Here is a 15,657-nt window from a genome sequence, read left to right on the forward strand (position 1 = left end):
CGTTATATGCTCTGACTATCATAGTACTTGACTTCATATGAGATTTATCGATCAGTATTTCTTTTAGAAAGTGTTTTGGCAACACGTTGAGAGCCGAGACATTGTCGATGAGTACTTTTCCTATGAGGCAGTCTTTGCACTTAACAGTAATATATAAGGGCTTGTTGTGTCCAGTATCTTTAACATCAAGCTCATCAACTGTGAAATAGAGGTAATTAGTTGTGTGGATCCTCCCCACTAGATGCTTCATGGTTTTATGTTCCATGTCTTAGATCCTCAATATGATGTCCCTCTCCTCTATGGAACTCACAATAATCACATCCCTCTAAATGGCATTCCATGTTTATCTCTAGAAGTCCTGATTGCACCAATATGTCGTACAACTTATTCATAGACACCATTACCACCTTGCTTTGATTTTCAACTCCTATCATGCCCACTCCACTACTACTTGTGGTAGGTTTAGGCAACGGGTTTGAATTAACATTGAGTTTGTCTTTGAATGATACTCATTCTATCTTAATAAGCTCCAACATAGCAAGTTTCAATCTCATGCCGGGGATTGTCGGCATGGTACTCGTAAGTCAACTCGAGCTTGTACCAAATTGGGAGTGGTAGTTGCAGTGGTAATGTAGGAATAAGAGCTACGTGTCCAATGCTCAACAGTTTGGCATACATATCTTTCAAAGGCATGGGTAACGGCGGGAGTTGTTCTGAAGTGTATCTTGTACTTGGTCTTTGGCGGTTGTTTTGGTTTGTTTGACTAGTTATTTGTTCGATTAGGGGAAAAAGGTTGGCTAAAGTTCATATGGGAAAATTGACAGGTAGGTATTTGTAGGTTATGGGAATCCACTCTCTTGCTCTTATATCCACCTTCCAAATTATTAACGTCACATTTCTTTTTTCTTCTAATAAAAATTCTTCTTCTCCAAGGGCTCAACCATACATCTAGCTTTAATCCCTTGGTCTATCCTTTCGGTTATGCATACCACATCATAGAAATGTTGAGATAAGCTACCCATTAGGTGCTTATAATAAAGTGCCTTGAAGGTATTGGCAAACAAGGTCACCATTTCAATTTCTATTAAAGGGGGTTAGACATGTGTTGCCTCATCTCTCCATCTTTTGCATAGGCCCTTACCAACTCTTGGCTTCTCTTCTCCATTAGCATTAGATTTGTTCGATCCGAAGCGATTTTTAGGTTAAACTTGTATTGTTTAAGGAAAGCCTCCACCAAATCTCTCTAGCTCCTGATCCTGATGCTATCTAACCTCATATACTAGCTTAAAGCAGATCCTGCTAGGCTATCTTGAAAGAACTAGATTAGCAATTTATCATAACGAATTACTTCCGTTATTTTGTTGTAGTAGGATCGAAGGTGAGTGTTTGGGCATTCCAAACTAGTGTACTTAATGAACTCTGGTATCCTAAAATCTTTTGGCACCACGATGTTTGGAACCAAACATACTTCCGCGGCTCGCATAGGGTCAAACCAGTCATTACCCTCAACTGCCCTTAATTTTCTTCTAAATCAAATAGCTTGTCTTGGTCTATCAAACTAGGAGACCTATAGTTGGGGACTCCCTCCACTATTAAGTCCACAGTAATTGGAGCATGAGTTGGCTAGATAAGGGTGATAGACATAAAATGTTGTTCATTGGCTGAGTTTTCCCCTCTAGTTTTGAGATGCTTGAGGGATGTGAGCTGCTGGCACTCTTTTAGGATGTTGTGCTGATGTTGCCTCCTTATTCTTAACTTTTAGAAGTTGCTCGAGTAGATCGGTCAGCCAGACAACTTCATTTTTTATGAATTCCAACTCGGTCTGATAATGTGACTCTAAATGAGCTCTTTCTTCGTTGTCCATCCTTAATCTGGACTAGGTGTGGTGGACTTTGGATGTGAGACTATGTTTCTAAACTCTTTTTCATTATAAGTCCTTTTCCTTTTTGGTTGCTCTATTTCTGATTCTGGATGTTTTGGTATTGTGAAATCTCTCACTTTAGAAAGCTCATTATTCCTCCAAACCATATAATTCTAGCTGAATGATGTTTCAAAATTGCTTTGTTCTTTCCTTTTTACCATCAGAGGTCTTTCCTAGTCTTGTCGGATAAGTTCCATCTCTTCAAGGAAAGGTTGGTGTTTGAACAAACTTATGAAGTCGACTAAACCTAGAGTTCTTGGTGTGTAATACATTCCATCCAACTGCCTTGTTATAAGTACGAGTGTATAACTGATGTATCTAGTTACACCGATCAAGGGAACCTAGATCTAGATTCCACAACTCATTATGCAGATGACGTTGTTCATCCATGGTCCTTTCCATTTGAAGTTACTCCTTGGCAATGCTGTATATTTATCTATCCATGCTTTCTCATCCTAGTTCTTCTAAGTCTCATCTATGGTAACTTTTAATGGTCGCAGATCAAACCACTAGAAGTTGTTAAAGATGTCCTTTGGTGTTTCGATATTATTAATAATCTATAAATACAACATAGGAATGCAACCTCTCGTAGATCCTTTTCCATGCGTTCTGCAGGGGTTAAATGATAACATGGGTTCTCCCAAAATGGATGAAAAGGGATTGATCCGGTTATGCTCGTATTCTATGAAGACATTTACAACTTCTAAACTGATGACTCTGATTTTAGATGGGAACAATATTAGTCCAAAGATGGAAATGGCCACCAACCTATATCATTCATCTCCTAACTTGCCTTCTTCAACATTTTTCTTCATTCGGGCTTTAATAACCTTCCATTTAAAATCCCACTCGACGACTCTACATTGGCTAATTGCTTGACCGCTTTTTATGATCGGCTTGTTTTAACTCGCAAGTGCACGAGTGTGCGATGTAGCAATTAACTCGGTAAGATCGAGGTCATATCCACAGAGAGCTAGATCTGGAAATTAAGCTAAGTAACAAAAAAAAACTCAAGAGAAATTAAATTAACAATAACTTGGTTGAAAATAATTGATGGATTTGTTTTCAAAGATAAAAAAAAATATAAATAGATTTTAAATGACAAGAAAAGTAAGTCTTGGTCCAAATCAATTTTAATGGTGATGTATTGGTGATTTCTTCAACATATATAAGATAACTCAACCTAATCTCAACGATGGTGATATTTGATCGGAATATATTACAATGAAGATTAGAAAGATGAAGATTGATTATTGCTTAAGAATGAACAAGTACTTTCATATTAAGTAAGACATTGAATCAAGCAATCTCTATACCAAAACTAAAGTTTGTGCATAAAAATTCAAGATTATAACATTACCTAAATGATTTCAAAAATTTCTTTACAATAATAAATCATTCATGAAGAAAATAAGAAGATAAACATTAAGATTCATTCATATCCTAAAGAACTCACCTCAATCACCATTATCCTTGATTTGGATCCAAGAAAGAGTTTAGCCAACCATGATTATATATAAGAACACTTCAATAAACATGAAAGAACTTGAATCCAACTGAAAAAATAAGTTTTACAAACTAAAGAACCGAAATCTATAAAGAAGAACACAATACAATTTTAGAAAAAATTCGGACACAAATCTGACTCTAACTTTGGACAGAAATTTGACCCTCTTAGAAGCTTTTTTTGGAGAAGTCTATTAGAGACATATTTATAGGCAATTCTGTCGCCTTTCCAGATAATTAAAGAACAGCTCATTTGGACACCTGAGTCAAACGTTATGGGCAAAACACCGAAAGGTGTTCTGAAAAATCAAATCAAGACAGCTTTACAACCACTTTGGTGCACGTTTTTCTTCCTCATTTATGAGGTGTCTCCTTCTTCTTTTTGACCCAAAATAATGTTAAAATATCCCCTCCAGCTTTCCATCCATGTGCTTGCCTTCTTGGATCAATGGATTACCCAAAATAAATCAATTGTTATTTGTTGTGTGGACATGTAAGATCATGGATTGTGTTTGGGTTGATTTGAAGGTTGATTTGGGGTTGATTTAGGGCTGATTTGGGGATGATTTTTGGGCTGAATTTGAGCATCAAAAAAGTATACAAATGTACTTATTATTTGGGCTAAGATTGACATTGAAACCTTGAGTGTTTAATGGTTGAAGTTTGCACACAACATAAGGCAAGTTTGGGCTTGAAATAAATCATATGATATTCTTTTCTAGAATTGGAATAGAATTGATTTTTGGGACAAATTTGGAGCACTTATTTGAACCAAGATTTGCTTCAATCTTCAACTAAATGTCTCTTCAATTCTTTGTTCTGAATTCCGACGTTGAATTTTCTGAATTAATTCATTTAAGCTCCAAAAACCTATCGAAACATTAAAACAAACTTCATTACTAAAAAACACATCAATTATTATAAAAACAACCAAATAAAAAACAATAAATACATATGTAAAATAAGAGACTTAATGACACTTTTGATGCACAATCACACCCCCCAACTTAGATTTTGCTAGTCCTCAAGCAAAACAAAACATAAAACCGTTAAAATAAAAATAATAATAATAACAACCATAATTAGGCTCGATTCATCACACTTGAAGGACCTATCATGCAAACATTGGTATCTTTAACTTAGTGTACACAATAGCAAATAAAGAAAAATAAGCATACTCACATTCTCTAAATCAAACATCCATACAAAATTTCCAAATTCAGTCATATTTATCATGCAACCAACATAATTGATTCATACGAAAACTCAACTTGTAATCTTCCATTCTCACCAACACAAACAAGGTAGCAAACTAGAGAAATATCTATATATTTTCTTTCTTTCTTTTTTCTTTCTTTGTTTTTTTTTTTTTTGAAGATATGATTTATTTTTTGTCTTTAAGTAGTCACTTCCCTTTTGACGCGAATACAAACATTTGTGATGAATGCACCCGGTTACTCACAAAGTCACAAACTTAAAGTGCTTTGCATACTCATATTTTAAGCTGCCGTTTGACATAAAGATAAACATTTGTGATGAATACCCCTAGTTACTGAGCAACTCAAAACATTGGAGTAGATAGAACTTTATACACATTTATTTATTTATTCGTGTAATAATTATTACTCTATTTACTTAAACCTTGTTTAGGACTGGATCAAAAGGGATAATCACAAGTAAAGCATCATACTCATCTTTCATGCATAATCACACAACTCACACAACTTTTACAAGGAAAGATGTATTTCAGTAATCTTAAAAAAAAGTATGCTATATCTTGCTTTATAAGATATTATCTATCCCAAATTAAAGTATGCAATGTTCAACATAATAATGAATCCAAAAATGTAATGATGATCCTAAACAAGTCTCATTCACATACGAATGCAAGTTTTTTTTTTTTTTTTAAACAAGCATGGTTATCTCAAGCATTCAACATAATGAAATATCTAAAATTAAGTTTTACATTATCCTCAATGTAAAAGAGAAAGAGAAGAAAAGTATAAAGATTAGAAAATTGTTACTCCCCTTCTGTTTTCAAGGATGAATGTCTGATTGAATTGGGCATGAGCTGACTTCTTGCTTGATTTTTTTTTTTAACCTGCATATCACAACTAAAAGAAAACATTGATTTTTTTTTTTTTGAAAATAAAGAACCTCACACCCCCCAACTTAAAATAATGCATTGTCCCGAATGCATGAACACGAAAATATAAGAGATGGAAGAAAGAAGAAAAAATAATAAAAATGAAAAATAAAAATAAAAATAAAATAAAAATAAAAACTCATTACTTCTAATACTACAATGGTATTGGATCTTGAAGATCCAATGTCTCAACTTCAGCCACAACATTTTCAAGATAAGGTTTCAATCGATGACCATTTACTTTGAAAATATTTCCATTCTTGGGATTTTCTACCTCAAATGCACCATGCTCAGAGATGGATTTAATCACAAATGGACCAGTCCATTTTGTCCTCAACTTCCCAGGAAAGAGATGTAATCGTGAATTATACAAGAGAACCTTTTGACCAACATGAAAGGATTTTCTAAGAATATGTTTATCATGCAAAGTTTTCATCTTATGTTTTGAAATTTTTGCATTTTCAAATGCATCATTTCTCAACTCCTCTAATTCATCCAATTGAAGCTTTCTATTTTTGCCAACCTCGTTTTCATTGTCATTGAATTGCCGAATGGCCCAATATGCACGGTGCTCAATCTCAACAGGGAGATGACAAGGCTTTCCATAAACTAGCCTATAAGGAGACATTCCTAAAGAGGTCTTATAAGCAGTGCGATATGCCCACAAAGCATCAACTAGTCGTAGGGACCAATCTTTACGGTTTAGATTGACTGTTTTCTCTAAAATGTTCTTGATCTCCCTATTTGCCAACTCAGCTTGGCCACTAGTCTGTGGGTGATAGGGGGTAATGACCTTGTGAATTACACCATATTTTCTCATCAAAATCCCAACGGGCTTGTTACAAAAATGTTTTCCCCCATCACTAATCATAGCCCGAGGCATGCCAAAACGAGAGAAAATATTTTCTTTCAAGAATTTGACCACAACTCGATGGTCATTGGTTCGAGATGCAATGGCCTCCACCCATTTAGACACATAATCAACAGCAACAAGGATGAATTGGTAACCAAATGAACTTGGAAAAGGTCCCATGAAATCAATCCCCCAACAATCAAATATTTCCAAAACAAGGATGGGGTTAAAGGGCATCATGTTACGCCTAGTGAGGCTACCTAGTCGTTGGCATCGGTCACATGCAACACAGAAGGCATGAACATCTTTAAACATGGTAGGCCAATAAAAACCACACTGCAAGATTTTGGCAATGGTTTTCTTGGAAGAGAAATGCCCACCACAGGCTAATGCATGACAAAAATTAATGACCCTTGGAATTTCATGATCAGGGATGCACCGCCTAATAATTTGGTCAGGACAATATTTAAATAGGTAGGGGTCATCCCAAAAAAAGGTGCGCACATTGCGCAAGAATTTTTGTTTGTCAAGTTTAGACCAATGAGAAGGAATTTGACTTGTGGCTAGGTAATTTGCTATGTCAGCATACCATGGAGAACCAATGTAAGAGACAGTACCTGCACAAAATAAATTTTCATCAGCAAAGAGTTCATTTATTGGAGATTCATCAATTATGGTCTTATAGCTTGAAAGACGAGACAAATGATTAGCTACTACATTCTCTACTCCCTTTTTATCTCGAATTTCAATGTTAAACTCTTGGAGTAGGAGGATCCATCGAATCAAATGTGGTTTGGCATCTTGTTTTGTGAGCAAATATTTCAATGCTGCATGATCAGTGAAAACAATAACAAGAGATCCAACCAAATAAGACCTAAACTTGTCTAATGCAAAGACCACAGCTAAGAGTTCTTTTTCAGTTGTAGTGTAATTCAATTGAGCATCATTCAAAGTCTTGCTAGCATAATATATGACATGAGGTTTCTTGTCTTTTCTTTGCCCTAAAACAGCCCCAACCGCAAAATCACTAGCATCACACATCAGTTCAAATGGTAAAGACCAATCAGGAGCTTGTATGATTGGTGCAGTTGTCAACAACCCTTTAAGCTTTTCAAAAGCTTCTTGACATTTTGATGTCCAATCAAATGGGACATCTTGTAACAACAAGTTACACAATGGTTTGGCAATGGTACTAAAAGAATGAATGAATCTTCGATAAAAACCAGCATGTCCTAAAAAGGATCTCACATCTTTCACAGTCTTAGGGGTAGTTAATTTTTGAATGACTTCCACTTTTGACTTATCTACCTCTATCCCTTTTGAAGAGACAATGTGACCTAAAACAATGCCATGTGTCACCATAAAATGACACTTCTCCCAATTGAGTACAAGATTGCTCTCTTCACACCTTTCAAGAACTTTTTCTAGATTCATTAGACACAACTCATAAGAATCCCCATAAACTGAAAAATCATCCATGAAAACTTCCAAAAAATTTTCCACCATGTCACTAAAGATACTCATCATACACCTTTGAAAAGTGGCTGGTGCATTACACAAACCAAATGGCATTCTTCTATAAGCATAAGTACCAAAAGGACAAGTGAAAGTGGTTTTTTCTTGGTCTTCTAAAGAAATCTCAATTTGGTTGTAACCTGAGTATCCATCCAGAAAACAATAGAAAGCTCTTCCAGCTACTCTTTCAAGCACTTGGTCTAAAAATGGAAGCGGAAAATGGTCCTTCCTAGTCACCATGTTCAATTTACGATAATCAATGCACATACGCCATCCAGTTTGGATTCTAGTTGGTACCAGCTCATTATTTTCATTCTTCACTACCGTGACTCCAGATTTTTTTGGGACAACTTGGGTTGGACTAACCCATTTTGAGTTTGCAATAGGGTAAATGATACCTGCATCAAGTAGCTTAAGCACTGCACCTCTCACTACTTCCTTCATGTTTGGGTTCAATCGTCTTTGCATTTGCCTCACAGATTTAACCTCTTCTTCAAGATAGATTCTATGTGTACATAAAAGAGGGCTAATTCCTTTCAAGTCAGTAATTTTCCACCCAATTGCTTTCTTGTGTTTTCTCACCACTCTCAAAAGTTTGTGTTCTTGCTCTATGCTAAGTTTTGATGAGATCACAATAGGATATGATTCATCTTCCCCTAGAAATGCATACTTAAGATCACTTGGTAAAGGCTTCCTTTCTAGTTTATCAGGCTGGACAAGAGATTCCTCAACTTTCACTTGGGGTGAAATCAAAGGCTCAAATGATGGGGTCCATTGACCTATTGACATAATAGGCATTGGATCTAGATAAGTTTCGAGTTCTCTTACTTCCTCATCAACACATTCCAAAGAACAAAATCTTTCATCATGAATTAGAGTTCTCTCCAATGGATCCTTGATCCACACTCTCTCAAAGTGTTCTTGACAAACTGTTTGGATGAAATCTACCTCTCTAATGTCCTCATGTTCCCCGATTTGTTTGGAGACATTGAATATGTTCATCTCCACAGTCATATTCCCAAAAGACAATTTCATCACCCCATTCCTACAGTTAATTAAGGCATTGGATGTAGCTAGGAAAGGTCTCCCTAAGATGACTGGGATGGGGGCATTAGAACCTTGAATTGGTGCGGTGTCTAATACTACAAAATCAACAGGAAAGTAGAATTTATCTACTTGGACCAACACATCTTCAACGATACCCCTGGGAATCTTGATTGACCTATCAGCTAATTGAAGGGTGATTCGAGTAGGCTTGATTTCTCCTAAACCTAATTGTTCGTAAATAGTGTAGGGTATTAAATTCACACTTGCTCCTAAATCCAACAAAGCTTGATCTATCTTATGACTTCCAATAATGCATGAAATGGTAGGACAACCAGGATCTTTGTATTTGGGAGGGGTCTTAAACTGGATGATGGCACTAGCATGTTCAGTTAGAAAGGCTCTTTCTTTCACATTCAATCTCCTTTTGACTGTGCATAAATCCTTAAGAAACTTTGCATAAGATGGAACTTGTTTAATTGCATCAAGGAGTGGAATATTGACTTTCACTTGTTTGAACAATTCATAGATTTCCGAGTTCATAAGATCTTGTTTAGGTTTTCCTAACCTTTGTGGAAATGGTGCTCTAGGAACAAATTCTAAATCACTCATTTTGACTCCAATCTTTCTTGAATCATCTCCTTTCTCACTCATCTCTTTCTCATTTATCTCACCTTCTTTGTCACTCAAACTCTCATTTGTCACTTGTGTTTTGATTCCCTCTTCACTTTCCCTAGATTTCTCCTCCATAATACCTTTAGGAATCCTAAAACCTACACCTTTATCAACAATCTTTCCACTTCTAAGGGTAGTGATGGCTTGGACTTGTTCATGGTTTGAAGGTTCACTAGGTGAGGATTCACTCATGTGTACCTGACCTCTAGGATTGGGCATTGGTTGAGCTGGGATTTTTCCCTTCTCTTGAATGCTTAGTGATTGAGTCAACTTAGTTAGTTGACTTCGAATGTCATCTAAGGTCCTATTGGTCTGGTCTTGGAATTTGTAAACTTGGTTGTTGATTCCTCCTTGCGTTTGCTTGAATTGTTGAAGAGTATCCTCTAAGGATCTCTTATGAGGTGGTTGGTATGTGTTATGTGTGGGAGCATGAAATGGTTGGGGTGGAGGTTGAAATGTTTGAGGTACTGAAAAGCCCTCATTTCTCCATCCAAAATTTGGGTGGTTCCTCCATCCAAGATTATAGGTCTCAAAGTAGGGATTGCCTACTTGGTTTGGAAATGGCTTTCTAACATTACTTGAATCAGAAGTTTGGCCATATAGCACTTCCTTGAAGGCTAGAATGGTAGGACATTCAATTGTCCTATGCCCTTTGCTTTCACAAACAACACAACTTTCCTCTTGTTGTTCACTTATGACATGCACTTTTTTAATCTCAAGAGACTCTACTTTCCTAGCCAATGAGGCTAATCTAGCATTGAGGTCATCAGTCTCTTTCAATTGAAACTTCCCACTTGAATGAGAAATGGTGTTTCTAGACTCAACATGAACTGGGAGAGAAGTCTCCCATTGCTTTGTGTTTTCAGCCAATTGATCAAAAAAATCAAAGGCCTCACTTGGTTCTTTGTCATAAAACTCACCATTACACATGGTTGACACTAGCTTTTTAAAATCTGCGGTAAGAGAGTCATAAAAGAAACTCACTAACCTCCACGTCTCAAAACTATGGTGAGGGCATGCATTTAACAAATCTTTGAACCTTTCCCAAGCTTGGTGAAATGACTCATTTGGACTACAAGAAAAATTCATCATTTGACGTTGTAAGGCTGCTGTCCTATGAGTGGGGAAGTATTTTTTCAAAAATTCAGCTTGCATTTCTCTCCATGTACCTATAGACCTAGGACGCAAAGAGTTTAGCCAAAGCTTGGCTTTATCCTTTAGAGAGAATGGGAACAATTTAAGTCGAATGGTTTCCTCTGTGCATGTTCTATCAATAAAAGTATTACATACCTCTTCAAAGTCTTTAATGTGTATGTATGGATTTTCAGAATCCATACCATGAAATGTGGGAAGAAGTTGAATCATGCCCGGTTTCAAATTGAAAGCTTGTTGGTTAAGAGGTAAGATAATACACGAAGGTGTACTTTGTCTAGCCGGGTGAAGATACTCTCTAAGAGTTCGAAAATTAGGTTGATCATTGAATTGTGGAGGTCCATTACCTTGAACACTCCCTTCACCCTCTACATCTTCAACATTAGCCATGATAAAATAATAATAATAATAATATAACAATTATATGAATATGAAAAGAAAGGAAAGAAAAGAAAAAAAATTGCAAATAAAAGTAATAGCTCAAAAATAAAAATACAACAAATTAAGAAATTCACTCTCCAATTAATAAGCACTATTAACAACAATAAACATTAAAAGATAATTATAAGAAGCTTGAATAAAAAGGCGGTGATACCGGCCAAGCACTTTAGACAATAAATATAAGAAAAATAACAACAATAAACATTAAAAAAATAATTATAACAAGCATGAATAAACAAAAAGTGGTAATACCGGCCAAGCACTTCAAACAATAAATATAACAAAAATAATCATAACAAAACAACAAAATAAAAAGGAAATAAACAAGAGGCGGTAATACCGGCCAAGCACTTTAGACAATAAATATAAGAAAAATAACAACAATAAATATTAAAAGATAATTATAACAAGCATGAATAAAAAAAACAAAGGCGGTAATACCGGCCAAACACTTTAGACAATAAATAAAAACAAAACAACAAAATAAAATGAAATAAACAAGAAAAATATTAGAAAATAATAAGAATAGACAATAAAAGAAAAATGGTTGAACCAACCAAAATCCAACAATTAATAGTCCAGTCCACAGTCCAATATCCGAAATGTTAAGGTCAATTTTTTTTTTGAAGCGGTAAAACCAGCCAATTTAATTTAATTTTTTTTTATATGATTTTTTTTAGTTTTCCAATAATCAAATCAAAATTTTTACCTTTGCTTGCTAGTTCCCCGGCAACGGCGCCAAAATTGCTTGACCGCTTTTTATGATCGGCTTGTTTTAACTCGCAAGTGCACGAGTGTGCGATGTAGCAATTAACTCGGTAAGATCGAGGTCATATCCACAGAGAGCTAGATCTGGAAATTAAGCTAAGTAACAAAAAAAAAACTCAAGAGAAATTAAATTAACAATAACTTGGTTGAAAATAATTGATGGATTTGTTTTCAAAGTTAAAAAAAATATAAATAGATTTTAAATGACAAGAAAAGTAAGTCTTGGTCCAAATCAATTTTAATGGTGATGTATTGGTGATTTCTTCAATATATATAAGATAACTCAACCTAATCTCAACGATTGTGATATTAGATCTGAAGATATTACAATGAAGATTAGAAAGATGAAGATTGATTATTGTTTAAGAATGAACAAGTACTTTCATATTAAGTAAGACATTGAATCAAGCAATCTCTATACCAAAACTAAAGTTTGTGCATAAAAATTCAAGATTATAACATTACCTAAATGATTTCTAAAATTTCTTTACAATAATAAATCATTCATGAAGAAAATAAGAAGATAAACATTAAGATTCATTCATATCCTAAAGAACTCACCTCAATCACCATTATCCTTGATTTGGTTCCAAGAAAGAGTTTAGCCAACCATGATTATATATAAGAACACTTCAATAAACATGAAAGAACTTGAATCCAACTGAAAAAATAAGCTTTACAAACTAAAGAACCGAAATCTATAAAGAAGAACACAATACAATTTCAGAAAAATTTCGGACACAAATCTGACTCTAACTTTGGACAGCAATTCGACCCTCTTAGAAGCTTTTTTTTAGAGAAGTCTATTAGAGACATATTTATAGGGAATTCTGTCACCTTTCCAGATCATTAAAGAACAGCTCATTTTGACACCTGAGTGAAAAGTTATGGGCAAAACGTCAAAAGGTGTTCTGAAAAATCAAATCAAGACAGTTTACAACTACTTTGGTGCACGTTTTTCTTCCTCATTTATGAGGTGTCTCCTTCTTCTTTTTGACCCAAAATAATGTTAAAATATCCCCTCCAGCTTTCCATCCATGTGCTTGCCTTCTTGGATCAATGGATTACCCAAAATAAATCAATTGTTATTTGTTGTGTGGACATGTAAGATCATGGATTGTGTTTGGGTTGATTTGAAGGTTGATTTGGGGTTGATTTAGGGCTGATTTTGGGCTGAATTTGAGCATCAAATAAGTATACAAATGTACTTATTATTTGGGCTAAGATTGACATTGAAACCTTGAGTGTTTAATGGTTGAAGTTTGCACACAACATAAGGCAAGTTTGGGCTTGAAATAAATCATATGATATTCTTTTCTAGAATTGGAATAGAATTGATTTTTGGGACAAATTTGGAGCACTTATTTGAACCAAGATTTGCTTCAATCTTCAACTAAATGTCTCTTCAATTCTTTGTTCTGAATTCCGACGTTGAATTTTCTGAATTAATTCATTTAAGCTCCAAAAACCTATCGAAACATTAAAACAAACTTCATTACTAAAAAACACATCAATTATTATAAAAACAACCAAATAAAAACAATAAATACATATGTAAAATAAGAGACTTAATGACACTTTTGATGCACAATCAGTCATGATCAAATATTTCAAAAATGCATTCCTGACAATGAGGTAAGTAATTTCATTAAATTTTGTCACTCTAAGGCATATTAGGATCATTTCTCATAAAAAAAGAGAACTGTAGAAATCTGGCCCACCATATTCAAGGAATCACATGCATCCCGCAAAACTTGTGAAAATTGTCAAAAGGTGGGATTTATTTCAAAACACAGAGATCTTTAGATAATCTTTTATTGACTCTTAAGTCTCATCATAGTCGAGATAAGCATCGTGCAATTCATGATTTATGGCCCCACTTTCATAAAGAACATGATCGACTTAGTCTTGGAAATCTGACTAAAAAAGACCCTGTTTGCTGGTTTTTAAGAAAACTGGATGGGAAGCCTATCCCCAACCCATAGAGGGCATTTAAGCCGTTCTTGGATGTAAAATCAAGGGAAGATGTGAGCCACAATCACAACTATCTATACATACACATGCTTTTTCAAAAGTAAATAAATAAATAAATAAAGAGAGAGAGAGAGAGAGAGAGAGTGAGACTCCAGCTGGCCTACATATAGGCGGTATGATTGCCTTTCTAATTTCTCATCTATAAAATCCTCTCTTCCTTCCTTTCATTTCTACTCAACCCATACATTCAACAAATATAGAAGTGTGTAGAAATGGCAAGTTCCTTAGGTCATCATCTAAGAAATATTTGTGTTTTTGGTGGATCTAGTCCTGGGAAAGAAAAAGAGTTTTTAGAATCAGCAAATCATCTTGGTCAAGTGCTAGCTAAGAGAAAGATTCATTTAGTGTATGGGAGAGGCAGTCTTGGGTTAATGGGAGGTGTGTCAATAGCTGCATTTTTAGAAGGTAGTCAAGTTTTGGGGGTCGTCCCCGAAGCTTTAGCACAAAGGGACATCAATTGAAAAACAATTGGAGAGGAACTTCAGGTCTCCACAATGTCGGCTCGAATAAATGCAATGTTTAACCATGCTGATGCCTTCATTGCTTTACCAGGTGGTCTAGGCACATTGGAAGAGATCTTTCATATTTCCTCTTGGGCCCAACTGCATATTCACTATAAACCCATAGGTTTGTTAAATGTTAATGATTATTATCATAAGTTGTTGTCTTTTCTTGATCATGCTGTGGAACAGGAATTTCTAACATCTTCTGCACAACAAATCATAATCTCTGTTGCTATTGCTGAACAATTAATTGACCAACTACAATCAATAGTTCCCAATTTTGGTCTATAAAAGGAGGCATTTGCCATGCATTTAGGCATCTTGGTGTCCAGATCAAGATCATGCTCTTGCTTTCTCTCTTTCTATTTTTTGTAATGTTTATGCTTTGCTTTCATTAATATCAAGTTTATGCCTTTCATTTCCTTTCCTTTACTTAGTTAACTCTTATCTTATTTTGTTTATTTATTTTTATTTCTTTTATTATATTTAGTTAAGTTTATTATGTCAAAATGAAAAGTTGCTTTCTTTCATTATGTCTAGCTAAGTTAGTTATGTCAAGGTGAAAAGGTTACACTAATGGTGTAAGAATAAGTATAGTGTAAACTTAATATGGACTTTAATGTTTGATACTAACATGTTTTGTATTTGTTATCTTGTTCACTCTTTAATACTTTGCTTGTTAAATGACTAATCTTGATTTATGTTGTATAACACTTGGTACAAAAAATGCTTGGCACTTTCATAGTTCATACTGAATGGTATAACCGACACCTGAGCTATGAAAGGAACTTGATTTGTTGTTAACATAAGTTATAATCATGAATGCTTAACGAGATTTACGAGTATTAGCATTAATCGAATAAGATGACTAATGTAATCATGTTAACAATATATAATCTAATTGGAACCTTTTTTGTGTGTGGTTTCCAATTGAATAATAAGAGTTTATACTATACTTGTTTGAGATACCATTAGTGGATCCTCTAGCCTTGACATTTGTTATTATTATCGTTTAATCCTTACATTAATATTCCATCTCCAAGTTCTCATCTTCTTCTTCTTCTTCTCTTTCTTTATTATTATTATTATTATTAGTACT

The sequence above is a fragment of the Populus euphratica genome, unplaced genomic scaffold (assembly GCF_000495115.2).
Source record: "Populus euphratica unplaced genomic scaffold, PopEup_1.0 scaffold782.1, whole genome shotgun sequence".
Taxonomy (NCBI): domain Eukaryota; kingdom Viridiplantae; phylum Streptophyta; class Magnoliopsida; order Malpighiales; family Salicaceae; genus Populus; species Populus euphratica.